The 12,708-nt window shown below is 38.9% G+C and overlaps 1 protein-coding gene across 8 annotated transcripts in view; it reads left to right on the top strand.

Moving 5' to 3' along the window:
- The window catches only part of LOC6046306 (nuclear receptor coactivator 1), a 339,035-nt gene that overhangs the window by 104,432 nt on the left and 221,895 nt on the right, over window positions 1-12,708 (top strand). For 7 of the 8 annotated variants that reach the window (XM_038254027.1, XM_038254032.1, XM_038254031.1 and 4 more), the window contains exon 1: window positions 5,211-7,078. The exons of the other annotated variant lie outside the window; for it this stretch is intronic. The gene's annotated coding sequence lies outside the window, so the exon portion shown is untranslated. Of the gene's footprint in view, window positions 1-5,210; window positions 7,079-12,708 lie in introns of those variants that run through there. 8 annotated transcript variants of the gene reach the window in all.

Here is a 12,708-nt window from a genome sequence, read left to right as displayed (position 1 = left end):
TTATGTTGGAAAAGCTGGCTTTGAACTTAGAATCATTTTGAAAAGCATTTGTAACGGAATAAATAATGAAGTAAAAGATCTTAAAAGTGCATTATTTAATTAAAAATATAAAAATAAACGTTATGCCATGCATTTTAAATAGTTTCGAATTGAAAATACATTTTAAGTCTGCAATTTTTAGCAATAATAAAACCTTGAAAAAAAAATGCATTTGTCTATGACATTAAAAAGAAGCAGCGTTCAAAGATGCGTTTTTCTTGTTTTCATTTCATCCTAAATTCCATACCGACTCTTTTTTTCTCAATAGAAATTTTAAACCTGCAGTTGTTTTGATTAAAAATGTTTACAGAAAATGAATTCTTTCCCATGAAATTAGAAAATTTGATTTATTAAAACGCTGTCAATTCCTAAGCTACTTGTTGTGAACTAATTTTTAAGTAACTCTAATTTGTTATATTTTCCATTAGTCTTTATCATTCTTAAAAAAGAACACTTACACGCACAGCGTAAAACGCGCAAGTGTAAATGTGCTGGCGTTCATGCTTCGACTTGACGACTTGTCAATCTATCGAGCGAGAACGAGCCGAGACTTCGAATTTGATGTTCAGTTTATGGGTCTGTACAAAACCAAAAAATAGGGTAAAAATATGAGGTAAAACACTAATATGGCTATATCTCTGGAAATAAATTAAGACAAAGCTTAAAATTTTGGGCACCACATAATTTTGAATGGCTTTTGTTTGAAATTGAATTATTTGAATTTTAAAGTGTTTTCGGGCCAAAATTCAATCGAAAGAGCGCAGCAAAACCTCCAAATTAGTAATAGGATTTTATTCTGGGACGATTTCTACCCATGCAGTAATTTATGATTTATGAGTAAAGTGTTTTTCCAAAAGCAAACCTTAAACCTTTCTTTTGCAAGAAAGGCAAAAAAAAATCATGATATTTTAACACACAACATACTTTAAAAGAAAGCTAACAATTATAACCTAAAATTACAATAAATACAAATAAACTAAGACATCATTATAAATAAATTCAAAACATAATTTCAAACAAGTAAATAACCAAAAATAACAACATGCCAAACCAAAACTGTCACCAAAGCAGCATTTTGTGACATTCCATGTCCATGGCTTGTCATGTCCAGAAATCATACCTTTAGAGGACACAATGATTCAATTTTATTTCAGGGTTTTAAAACTAGCCCCTAAAACGCACTAGACGCCTACTTTGAGTCATCCTGACTTAGTTTACACCAATCATGACACTGAATTTCGCACGTCGTCGTCGTCGTCGTGCAAAATAAATTCATGTCTCAGCGCGCGAGGAACCATGAAAACAATCAAAACAAACTCGCGGCCTTAACCAAAGCCCTTTACGCATGTATTGGTGGCACGCCAATCTCACCAATACCGTTGCCGTTCACACGTTCACGTTTGATCACGTTCCGTGTGTGTTCGCACTCTCTTTCTCTGTGTTGGGACAAAAAGTACGAAATTTGCATTTTGACGCATGTCCAATGCGGTGCATGGAAACACACAATAATATGCTGCCTAGTTGGTCGGTTTTGTCGTCGATGACTACATACTAACTAGCGGGCACGATCGCGGAACTCACCGCGAGCGCGGAAGGGGAACTCACTCTCACTCTCATTTTGCTCATTCTCGCTCGTGAGAGATGGTGTGTTGTCATCGATTCCTGGTGCGGTGCGTCGCGACGTCTTGACGCATTACTTCACACACCAGGTTGCTTTGAGAAGTGGTCCGGCAAGCGAACGTAGAAAATAAAATAAAAACCGGCCCCGCCGTATTACACCATTTAGAGGGAGGTATTTTTAGGGAAGTTGGCCAAACCCCGAACGGAAGCGAAAGTTTAAAAATAAAAATCCCATTCTTCTTGACAGTCGCCAACACTGCTGTGTGAGTGAGAGTGAAATCTTTCAAGAATGATTTACTCGCTCAATTAGTGAGGCTGTTCAAGCGAGCAAGATGAACCGCTCTAATCGCTGCAAACGATGCGAGCAAAAAACTTTTAAAATAAAAAATCGCTAAAAGTTTTACAACTTTCCTACCTTAAACCGGAGTTACTGCAAGAAAGTGACGACATAATTGGATATTTCACAATAAAAACACCAACTTAACTCTCGTTCTCTTTCTCATTAAATCTCACTCAAACTCTTCACTTTCCGGATCAAAGCCGTGCGGATGATTGAGGGAACTCAAGCGCACAGTTTCACCAACACCAAGGAGTTGTACCTCCGTCGAAAGACATTCGTAACAATTGGCGGTGGCGGCGAGTTTCTATCGTGATTTGTTATCAAACGAATTAATGAGATATCGATACGGTGAGGGATTGTTACGGTTGGATGAGGTTTTGGAAGAGGTACCGATTAATTGTTTTCAATTTGAAACTAAACCGATCGATTGCACAACCAATCATTGTTGGGTTGTTATTGTCTTTAGTAATTATAAGCCAATAAGATTATCGAAAGGTGTTACTAGGGGAAATATGCCTTTTCTAATCAAACACCTATCTTTGTCATATGGAGAGTTTGGTGCTCGATTAAAGCTCCAAAAATACTATTTAGGCTATAAACTTACCAGCAACAGCACCGCCAAAAAGTAAGCACGCAAATTTATGCCATTAACTGGCCAAAAAGATCAAATTTATTGCACATTTGATCATAATTTCTATTTTGCGAGACCATTTCTCATCATTTTGGTGGCACACACATCAACACGCAAGATGAGAGGTTAACTGCTTAACGAAAGTCTCCATCAATATCTTTTCACTTGCGCTAAGATATAAAATTGCTTCCAACTACCGGCAACATGTTCTTTTGAACATTAGCTAGTCACTCACTTGAAAAATAATCCCGAAACATGTAAATAATTAGCAAGCGCCATCAAAAAAACAAACGCGCCAAATTTTTTGACGTTTGAATTTTAACGACCCATTCCAATCGAAGGCTGAAGAAAACCGAGCGAGAAGCGAAAGCAAAGAAAGAACAAAGAGTGGCTACCAACACCACCAGCAGCGCCTGTTGGAGTGAGCCAGTGATGCCAGGAAATTTTCTCTATAAATGCTACTTTTTTTTCATCAATTTTGGCAGCACTAAGCAGACACAAAAGAGCGCTGGAAGAAAAAAGAACTAAGCTGAAAATAGGAAAATGGGCGTGGCCCAAACACGCGACTGATCAGAATGCATTTGGGAAATATTGTTTTTAAAACGCTTGTAAAAGGAATAGCATAACTTTTAATAAAAGTGAAAATAAACAGAAATGTTCACAAAAAGTTGCTCTACTCGTTGGTGTACTTGGTTTTAGTAAAATTCAAGGAACACTCTAGATTATCCAGCATCATTCAAACACGACCGCTTATTAGGCTTAAAATGGGTATATTTCCCCTATTGCGTTCCTATAAAGTACCATTTGTCAATTTTATCATGATTTACACCCACAGGAAATTTATGCTGCAATAATGGTCATCCTGAACTTGCTACATTAAAAATGATTGCTTTTGTGTCGAAACGTGCATGAATCTCTTACAACTACATTCCTCACTTATACAATACTATCTTTTCAAAAGGACGAAATCTTGGTCGTAAACAAGCAGCCTATCCCACTCACACTTAAAGTGAACTGTCACTTGAGCAAAAGGGATAAAAATTTACTAAGGAAATATTGGTAAAATGTTATTACGGGTCATGGTTCCAAAATTTTAATGAAAAAAAGTTTTAAAATGCATGTAACTCCAGTCCAGTTGTTTTACAATTATAAGATTTCAAAATTACTAAATATTTTCGAAAACAAATAGCTAAAAAAAAATTTTACGCTGCTGCACAACGGATTTGCACAAAAAAAGGGACCTTCCGTAAATCACGTGGGCACTTCTTTGGAAATCAAAACTCCCTACCCAACGAGATTTGACCAAAATGCAAAAAAACGAATTTTGAAAAAAGTTGATATCAACTCACACATTTAAAAAAGTCAAAATCAAAATATTTTGGCAACTATTGGTCCAATTCAATACAAAAAAAAATCATTCGCGATTGATGACCGAGAGTAAAATCCTCATGGAGTTCATTTTCCAAAAAGTTCATTCTTCAAATAAATTCCACTATCGAGAATCAAACCCAAGACCTTTGGCTTATCGAACTGCGCCCTTGCCGTATCGGCTACCATGGTTAAATGTCTGAGTTACAGTTATTTGTCCATATAAGCCACTCCATCGGTTGAACTGTTTCAATGAACGCATGAACATTGTTTGTTGTTGTTGTAAGCGCGAGACGTCTGTACTTTTGTAAAATAGCACTTTTCTCTCGTTTTATTTCGAAAGGACTATCCGCACGGTCTATACCTTTGGGTGTAGCTTTCCGATGGCAAACATTTTCAATTTGATAGCCGTTTCTAAGTAGGGCTGACTCCAGCTTCTGGAAATTTAGCGACTCCGACGTCAGCTCTTTAGAAAGACCCGACTCCACCAAATATACAAAGTTCGATGCCCTTGTGTTCTCTTGTACTAAGCTTGCTGGTTTTCCTATCTAGTTAGCATAAGGAAATTTCCCGACTCCGATTCCGACTCCGGCATTTGAAGATACTGATTCCTGTTCTCCAAAAAAAGCCAACTCCACAGACTCCAGCTCCGTCTCCGCCTCCAACTCCACAGCTCTTGTCAAAACTTTGTAACTTGAAGGCAGAATGTGTCTCATAAATACCAAAAAGAACTCATCTACTTTTAGTTTTCTTGTTGAATTATCATGGCCAACGCTATTCCCAATTTATGGTTTAATTTTTAATTTAATTTATCATTACTAAATAAGCATTAAATATCAAATTTTATCCGTCTAACTCACTAATCCTGCCAACCCTAGCCAGTATACATCATTCACGCGAAACACTGTCCAAAACAACAACAAAAACATCACCAGCTCAAACCCAACTCGCAACTCGCCAAGTCCAAATCCAATCTCCGCTTCCAAGTATTCGTGTGCTCTGCTGACGAAGTAGTCACTTCACTTCTTTGCCTTTCGCGATTCACGTTCGTCCTCCATCACCCATTTGAGTTCCTCGCGAACGAAGTTCGCCTCGTTCAATGCTCTCTCTCTCTCGCTCGCTACTCGCGAGTTCCTCACGAGAGAGCGAGCGCGCTCGTTTAGCGCGGTTGTTCACCGATCATGAGCCGCGCTCGTCTCAGTTTGAGTTCGTACGTCATGTGAATCGGTTCGCTGTGTCCGTGTCCGTGTGTACGCGCGCGCCCTTCTGTGCCAGTGCCTCTTGGGCCCGAAGGTGTTCCCTCGTAGAGAGACAGAGAGACCGTCGATTCGATCCGCGTCACCGCGACGACGAACCCGCTCCGGAAGTCGAAGAACCCGTCGTCGTCGTCGTCGTTTAACAAAACTTGTTCTTGGTTCGCAAGACGAGTTCTGCGTCACACACAACGCTCGAGCAGTGCGTTGAGAGTGGAGAGGGAGAGATAGAGAGAAAACCTGTGTGTGTGTGTTTGTATGTGTGTCATGGGATTATGTGGCGACAACAACGTCCACGGCAACATCTGCAACAACAACAACAACAAAAACATCAGCCGGAATATGCCAGCTCCGCAAAGATTGTGCAACGCAAGAACGAATGATTAAATGCAACTTGTTCCGCAGCAGGAAGAGTGAAGAATTTACCGTAGGAGCGCTGATGTAGCGGAATTTGTTAGAGCAAGAAGGGGAGAGAAAGTGCGATAAAGGAAAAAAATCAACAGAAGAAAAAACACAACATAAAAAGCCAAAGAGGCAAGGTGTGTTTAATTATACCTGTTACAACGGTTATAAATTATCGAATAATGTTGTTGCCAGCGCTGATAAGCGTTCGGTTTATTTTTGAAAACACTAAACAAGTGCTTAAGAATGGTTAAATGGTGTAATTGCGACACGAGTGCGGTGTTCTAGTCAATAGGAACACAGTTTGTTAGCGCAACGAGCGTCTCTGAAGTGGGAAAGAAGCGTTCCAAAGGGAGATAATACAATTTGTCACCATTGAAATACAAAATTATAAATCTGTTGTATCTTGTGTTGTTAGATTCTAATGCGAACACAATTTGTTAATCATATAATCAGTGAAACCTAATCTGCAAACGATACCGAAAGGAAGAAATCGCTGCAAAAAGCTAATCAACCAATTTGAATCAATTTTTGTTATCACAGCGAGTGCAAACCACTGCTAGAACACAACTTGTTAGCAACAATCAGCTGTCAAAGCGCCGCCGCGATAACGACCAAAGGAAGGTCAACCCCACAAACCACAATCGTCAACCGCTGCGGTCAGTGTGTGTGTGTGTGTGATAAGCCCGAAACCAAAGTGAATTCCCACGGTACCAAATTGTCTAGAACAAAGTTTGTTATCGCGAAGCGATTCTGTCACAAAAAAAGAATAATTCGACAAAAACGGAAAAGTTTCCCGCTTTACCAACAAAACGAGTGGAATGTTACACAGCCCGTGCCGGTGCATTAAAACCCGAAATTACCCGAGGAAAAAGTGAGCCGGCCCCGAGGGAAAAAAGAGAGTCAAAAGAAATAAAAAGTGTGCTAAGTGATTTCAAATCCGGAAAGGAAGACGCCGAAAGCCAGCCGATAAAAGCCTGCACCGAAGAGGAAGCCTCCCCCCTGTGAGTGTGATTAATAATAATAATAATATTAAAAAGTGGAAGGAAAGAAATTTGTGTGCGTGTTTTGTGTATCGACCCGGTTTTTGGGAGAGCAGGAAAAGTGAATGAAATAAGAGCAAATATTGAATCGAGAAATTTTCGTGCGCTTTTGGTGTGTGCCGCGTTTCGAAGAAGAGAAGGAAAAGCTACGGAAGAAGAAAACTGGAAGAAAATTTAAGCCGAGAAGAAGAAGAATCAGTGAAAAGTCCTTAGATTAGAGCAATCAGTGTTTATTGTGGAATCCCGAGCAGAAATAGTGCATGGAAAATCAAAGCTCGTTAAAAATCAAATAATTCAGTGTTGCCAAATCAACGAAGAGGAAAATTTCTCCGGCTGGAAGGTGTACAAAAAGTGCCTCAAAATTTGGGATTATCTGGAATCGGTTAGTACCTACCCCCGAATAAGAACACAGCTTGTTAGCACCCACTCCCGCAAGAACGCCCAAGGGTTTGTTTGTTTTCGTTTTCGTTCTTGCCCCGCGCAGCAGGCTCTGAAAGTGTTTGTTTACGTTCTCGATGACGAATACAACAAACGTCGTCACGACGCCGACGACGGCTGTGTGTCTGTGGAAGGATTCTACACCGCCACCTTCTTCGTGCACTTTGTTGTTGTTCGTTTTTGTTTGTTTATTGATTCGGGATTGGAGCGGGGTTTGTTTGGAACACTGGGAAATGTCAACACGAGCGCCGATAATTGATGTTATGAGTTTCGAGTTCGAGCGCGGTGATGTTTTAAGCTGTCACTCTCTCGGTGAAAGTGAGACAATGTAATCGCTTGCTGGAGCGCGCCCGACGAATCGGGCCGTCGCGAGTTCGAATCTCGCTGTGGCGTAACCGTTATTTTTCAACTCCCCATTATTGATCGTTTCGAAAACGGCTCAAATCAATCTGCTTTGCTAGCAATCAAGCGAAGGAAAAAAAAAAACAACCATTGCAGCATAGCGCCATGGGCTATAATTTAGCAAACTTCAACAGAACAGAACATTTGCAAACACACAAAGACTTGCGGAAGGAGGAGGCAACCAACAGCAACAACAAAAAAAGAACGTCAAGAGACTTGGCAGCACGGTTCTTCTTCATCCATCTCTTGCGCATTAATAGGAAGAGCAATGAAGAAGAAGAAGACAGTCGGTGACTGGGCCCGTGACTGATTGCAATTTTTATTCATCCGAGATGCTGATGATGGTGGGGCGACAATAGTTTTGCAGAGCTTGGACCGGACCGATGGACCGGGCGAAGTTGAGATTGAGATGATGAAAAGTGGCTTTCCGACAAATGGGGTATGCGCGGACAGTGATGTTATTCTTAAGGAAGTACTCAATTTTAGCATTTCAATTCTTATATTTGCTCAGATATTCTTAGAGTGAGTCCTTTGAATCTTGAAGCAAGATAACTATGGAGCCATTCCAGCGCAAAATAAGAATTTTTCAAATATTTGTTTTACTTGATCCTCTCCGGTCAACAAAAAGCGAAAGAGGTATGGGATTACCGGCGCAAAGAGGTGGGGCATACGTCTCCATTCTATGCCAATATAAGCCGGCTCGGTCAGTCCAGGGAAATCATTCTATCACTGGACGTCGAGGAGCAAACATTAACCTGGACCTGGAAGCTGATGTCCGGGAGACCCCGAAGCAGTTGGCAAATGGTCTGGAGCATCGAGCAGCCCAAGCGGAGGCAGGCCAGCCGGAATGATTGAAAGCCACCGGATTCTTCCGGTCACATGACCCGATTGAGCCAGATCCCTCAGGGATGTTCCGATGGAAGCCCAAACGAGACTGGTTAAAATAGGTATCAAACTTCTTGGTTTTTGATACTGTTAATGGAAACGGCCATTTTGACAGTATTGGTCACAACCTGGAGTGGCCGGTACCCTCAGTGAGTTTTACTGAACCATACGAGTTTTTGCAATATGGATATCAAAATTCATGGTTTTTGATACGGAACTTGAAGATATATTTAATGAATAAATCAATCCAATTTATTTTTATTTCAATCTGAATCATATAAAATACAAAATTACTTATTTTTCTTTGCCAAATATTATGCCATTGCTTAATATCAAAAAGTGGTCAAAGACAAACTTGTAGGAAAAAGACGGGCTTTTTGGAAAAAATACAATGAATGAAAAAACACACCACTTCTATGAGATTTTTAAGTTTCAAAGAATAATTTTAAGGTGACGTCACGATTTTTTTTATCAAAATTTGTGTTAAAATAGTTTAAGATGTTGCCAAAAGCCTTATGGAAATGTAAGACAGTATATCCCTCTTTTAAAAATTCAAAAAATGTTTATAAAATCCGAATGTTTCAAAAAACTCTATTTTAAAAAAAACTAATCATTACTAAACAACTGAACTAGTGTAAAATGCATTTTAAAACAGTTTTTTTTTTTTTCATTTAAATGTTGAGGATATGGCTTGTTATTTTTTTTTTTGTTAATACTTAAAAACCTATAATTCTTTTTGTACTTTTTTGATGCAGAGATATCCACAATACAATTTTAGGCGTTTCAAATCTTTTTGGTAAAGTTACAGCCCAGCAAAAAATAATTTCGGGTAATCGAATCACAAAAAAATATATACAGAGAAACCTCTTTTTACGCGGTGGCGTTACGCTTTTTATTTCGTCGATTTCTCTATAACCATTCAACATTTCTGCAAGCTTCAAACAGCGTTTTGTAGATCTGAACAAACCCTACGAATTGCTTCTAATAGATTGCAAAAATGTTGCGTCGTTCTATAGAAATCGACGAATCAGAAAAACGTAACGCACCGTGTCAAAAGAGGTTTCACTGTATTATCTTTTCATGTCTTATTTTTTATTGGTCAGACTAAGTATGACCTCAAAACAACTTTGAAATGTTTTGAATTTTTAAATGTAAGATGGTGACCAAAATGGCAGTGATGAAATAATGAATAATTGAATTTGATAGTTTGATAAGCAATGGGGTTTCAGAATCCGAATTTTATGTGTATAAAGTGTAGTACAGAGAAACCTTTTTTTACGCGGTGGCGTTACGCTTTTTTTGAAGAATTCTCCATACAATATTTTTGCAAACTTCAAAACGCGTTTTGTAGATCTGAACAAAACCTACAAATTGCTTTCAAAACATTGCGAAAATGTTGCATCGTTCCAGAGAAATCGACAAATTAGAAAAACGTAACGCACTGCGTAAAGAGAGGTTTCACTGTATGAGTAAGTGTATATAAATTGCCATACACTAAAACCCCCGATTACGCTCAGGCGTTACGCTTTTTGTTAGGTTGATTTCTCGAAAACAGTGTAATGTTTCTACAATATTTTGAAATCAATTTGTAGATCTGCACAAGACGTATAAGTTGCTTTAAAAAGATTGCAAAAATGTTGCGTCGTTTCAGAGAAATCGACGAAATACAAAGCGTAACGCCTGAGCGTAATCGGGGGTTTTAGTGTATAAATAATTGAACTTCCGATTCCGAAACTTCCGATTATTGAGAGTTAGGATTGTCGAGTCTGGACTGAATTAAACTTTGATTGATTTATTAAATTTTTTAAATTGTTTACGTCATTTAGATATTTCCTTTGAAAAATCTGTATAACTTTTGTTCTTTTTTAAACAAATAATGCCGATGCAAATATTTTTCAAAGTTTTTGTCCCTTGGTTTTGGCGGGGACGAGGGGGAGGGGGTTAAAAAATGAAATAACAAGCCATAGTCTTAACATTTGAATGCAAAAAGTGTTTTAAAATGCATTTACATTAGCTAAGTTGCAATCATTAGTTTTCAAAAAAAGCTAGATTTGACGAAAACAGAAGAAAAATATCGAAAAAATAGCGAAAAAATGTTCATGTGATTGCACTTAACTTATCATTGAAATTTTTAAGTTTTTTCAGGCCAACTTTTGAAGGGGGGGGGGGGGGGGGGTTAGGGGTTAAAAAAAACTTTAAATACAATTTGTACCAGCCTAAAATAAATTTTTAACAGTTTTAATTTGTTTGCCACTCGAAAAACTAGTTTGATGATGTTAGTTTTTGCTTTTTTTAATTCAATATTTTACTAGTTTTATTTATTTTGGTCATTTTTGCACTTTTCCTTGTTTTCTTCAACTATAAACTTTAAAAATCGATTTTCTTGAAAAGTACTAATAGGTCGTTGTCTCAAGATAGCACACACCTACAATAATATAAGATTTTATATTGGTGCTGTTTTAATCTTGGGGATGTCGCGTGTTTTCGCCTTTCTTACAAGTTCCCTTACAAACTGTGAACAAAGAACACGTACGCGACTGCCGGTGGGTTAAAATGCTACATTATAACGATTTTCCTTGGGTTTTTTTTTCGGAAACATGTGATCCATGAAAAAGATCTATGAAATTTCCGTAAAATTTGGTGTTAGGAAATTGTGGACCCCGTAAAAATGGTAATTGTTAAGCGTGAGAAATTCCTAAGCCTAATTATTCCCATCCAAAATTGGTAGTGCAATGTTACAAAAACCATCAATTTTTAATTTAATACAAAAAAAAAACAACTTTTGACAAATGCATGGCAGTGACTACAGATCGGATATTTTCGGACTCCGGATATCCGCATAACTATTTGAACACAGGCATCCCTCATATTCGGAACGGTTTACAGATCGGCCGATGTTCCAAAAATCATAGAAAATCGATAATTGATCAAAATGATTTGCTTTTACCTCCATGTAAAAGCTTTCCTTGTGATCTTTCGATTGGAGTATTGACTGACGGTATTTTTTGAACTGTTATATCATTTTTTAAAATAAAAACATTGATCCTTGAAATCCACAAATTTGGAACACTTTTTTCTTACGGATGTAAACAAACTTTGGATCTTTCCAGGAGTACATGTTTGTAAATAAAAATAATAACTTCACACACTAACACCAGTGAAACTTAAGCTTAGTGATGTTTTTATCCATGGTCTGATAGTTTACAATAACATCCCACAATAATGGAACAGGCAATTTGGAGGATGTGTTTTACTGCTCAGGATAAAATAGCCTTGAAATGAAGTTTTTTGTTCAAAAAGTACTACTTTTACTAGTGAAAGCTGCATTTGGCATGCTATTGACAAATTATCACAAAACTGTTCCGAATTTGTGGGTGTTCCGAATATGTGGGATGACTGTACTTACAGCTCTCTGACTTGCCGAAGAGATTTTCGTCTAGCAACATTTCTTCTACTCCCATAACTGTCCACTAGGTCTATCCAAAGGTCAAGTCCAGTTCCGCGCGTACGGGCTACGAACCAGCAGTGTCTCAATTTTCACAACAATCCCGCGACCACCGGCGTTCCCCGCGGCACGGTTCATCCAACGTGTTTTAGTTGACTTTCACACGAAACCTTCTAGCCGTCCAACTCGAGCTGAGGTTAGGTTTGGCTTGTCTGTGTGCTGTTGTTGTTGTTACGTTGTGCCGTAATCAAAACTGTTGACCACACTCTACAACGAGCTTGCCCCGGCTATAATTTATACTTTTATTTTGTTTCACGATTTTCGTCGCCGTCCGGCCTCTTGCACATTTCGTTCTGGTTTTTTCTGCTGCGCCAAGTTCAAGCGGCCAACCCAACAATGTCGTTATCGGAGAGTCCGAAATTTGGACGGTTTTGCCTTCTAAAGTTGTGTGTTCTATCTCTCTCGCTCGTCGGTTCAAGATAACGCCGTCTTTACGACCGATGGTAGGTTAGCTTAGAAAATTTTCGGAATGTTTTACGATCGTTGCAACCGCGCAGAGTGGTTTATGTAATGACTCTGGTGAAGTTGCTCCAAGCGGGATGAATTACAAGTGTTGCTACTCCGCTGTTTGTCTCTTGAACGCTGATGGAGATTAAAATAGAACTCTCCAACCTTCTTGAGACGTCGTCTGCAAATTCGCTAGAATCTATGCCAGTGGAACTCGAGACAGACATTCCTGTCGATCTCGTCAAGCGCGTCTCGTGCGCGTTCTCGTCTGGCTAATCATTTCCTTGAACGATCTCTACCCGCCGACGGATGCAGCTTGGCTCGCTCGGTCGCGA

The sequence above is a fragment of the Culex quinquefasciatus genome, chromosome 2 (genome assembly GCF_015732765.1).
Source record: "Culex quinquefasciatus strain JHB chromosome 2, VPISU_Cqui_1.0_pri_paternal, whole genome shotgun sequence".
NCBI classification, from domain to species: Eukaryota; Metazoa; Arthropoda; class Insecta; order Diptera; family Culicidae; genus Culex; species Culex quinquefasciatus.
Note: the sequence above shows the minus strand (reverse complement) of the source record. Positions and strands in the feature narration are given on the sequence as shown.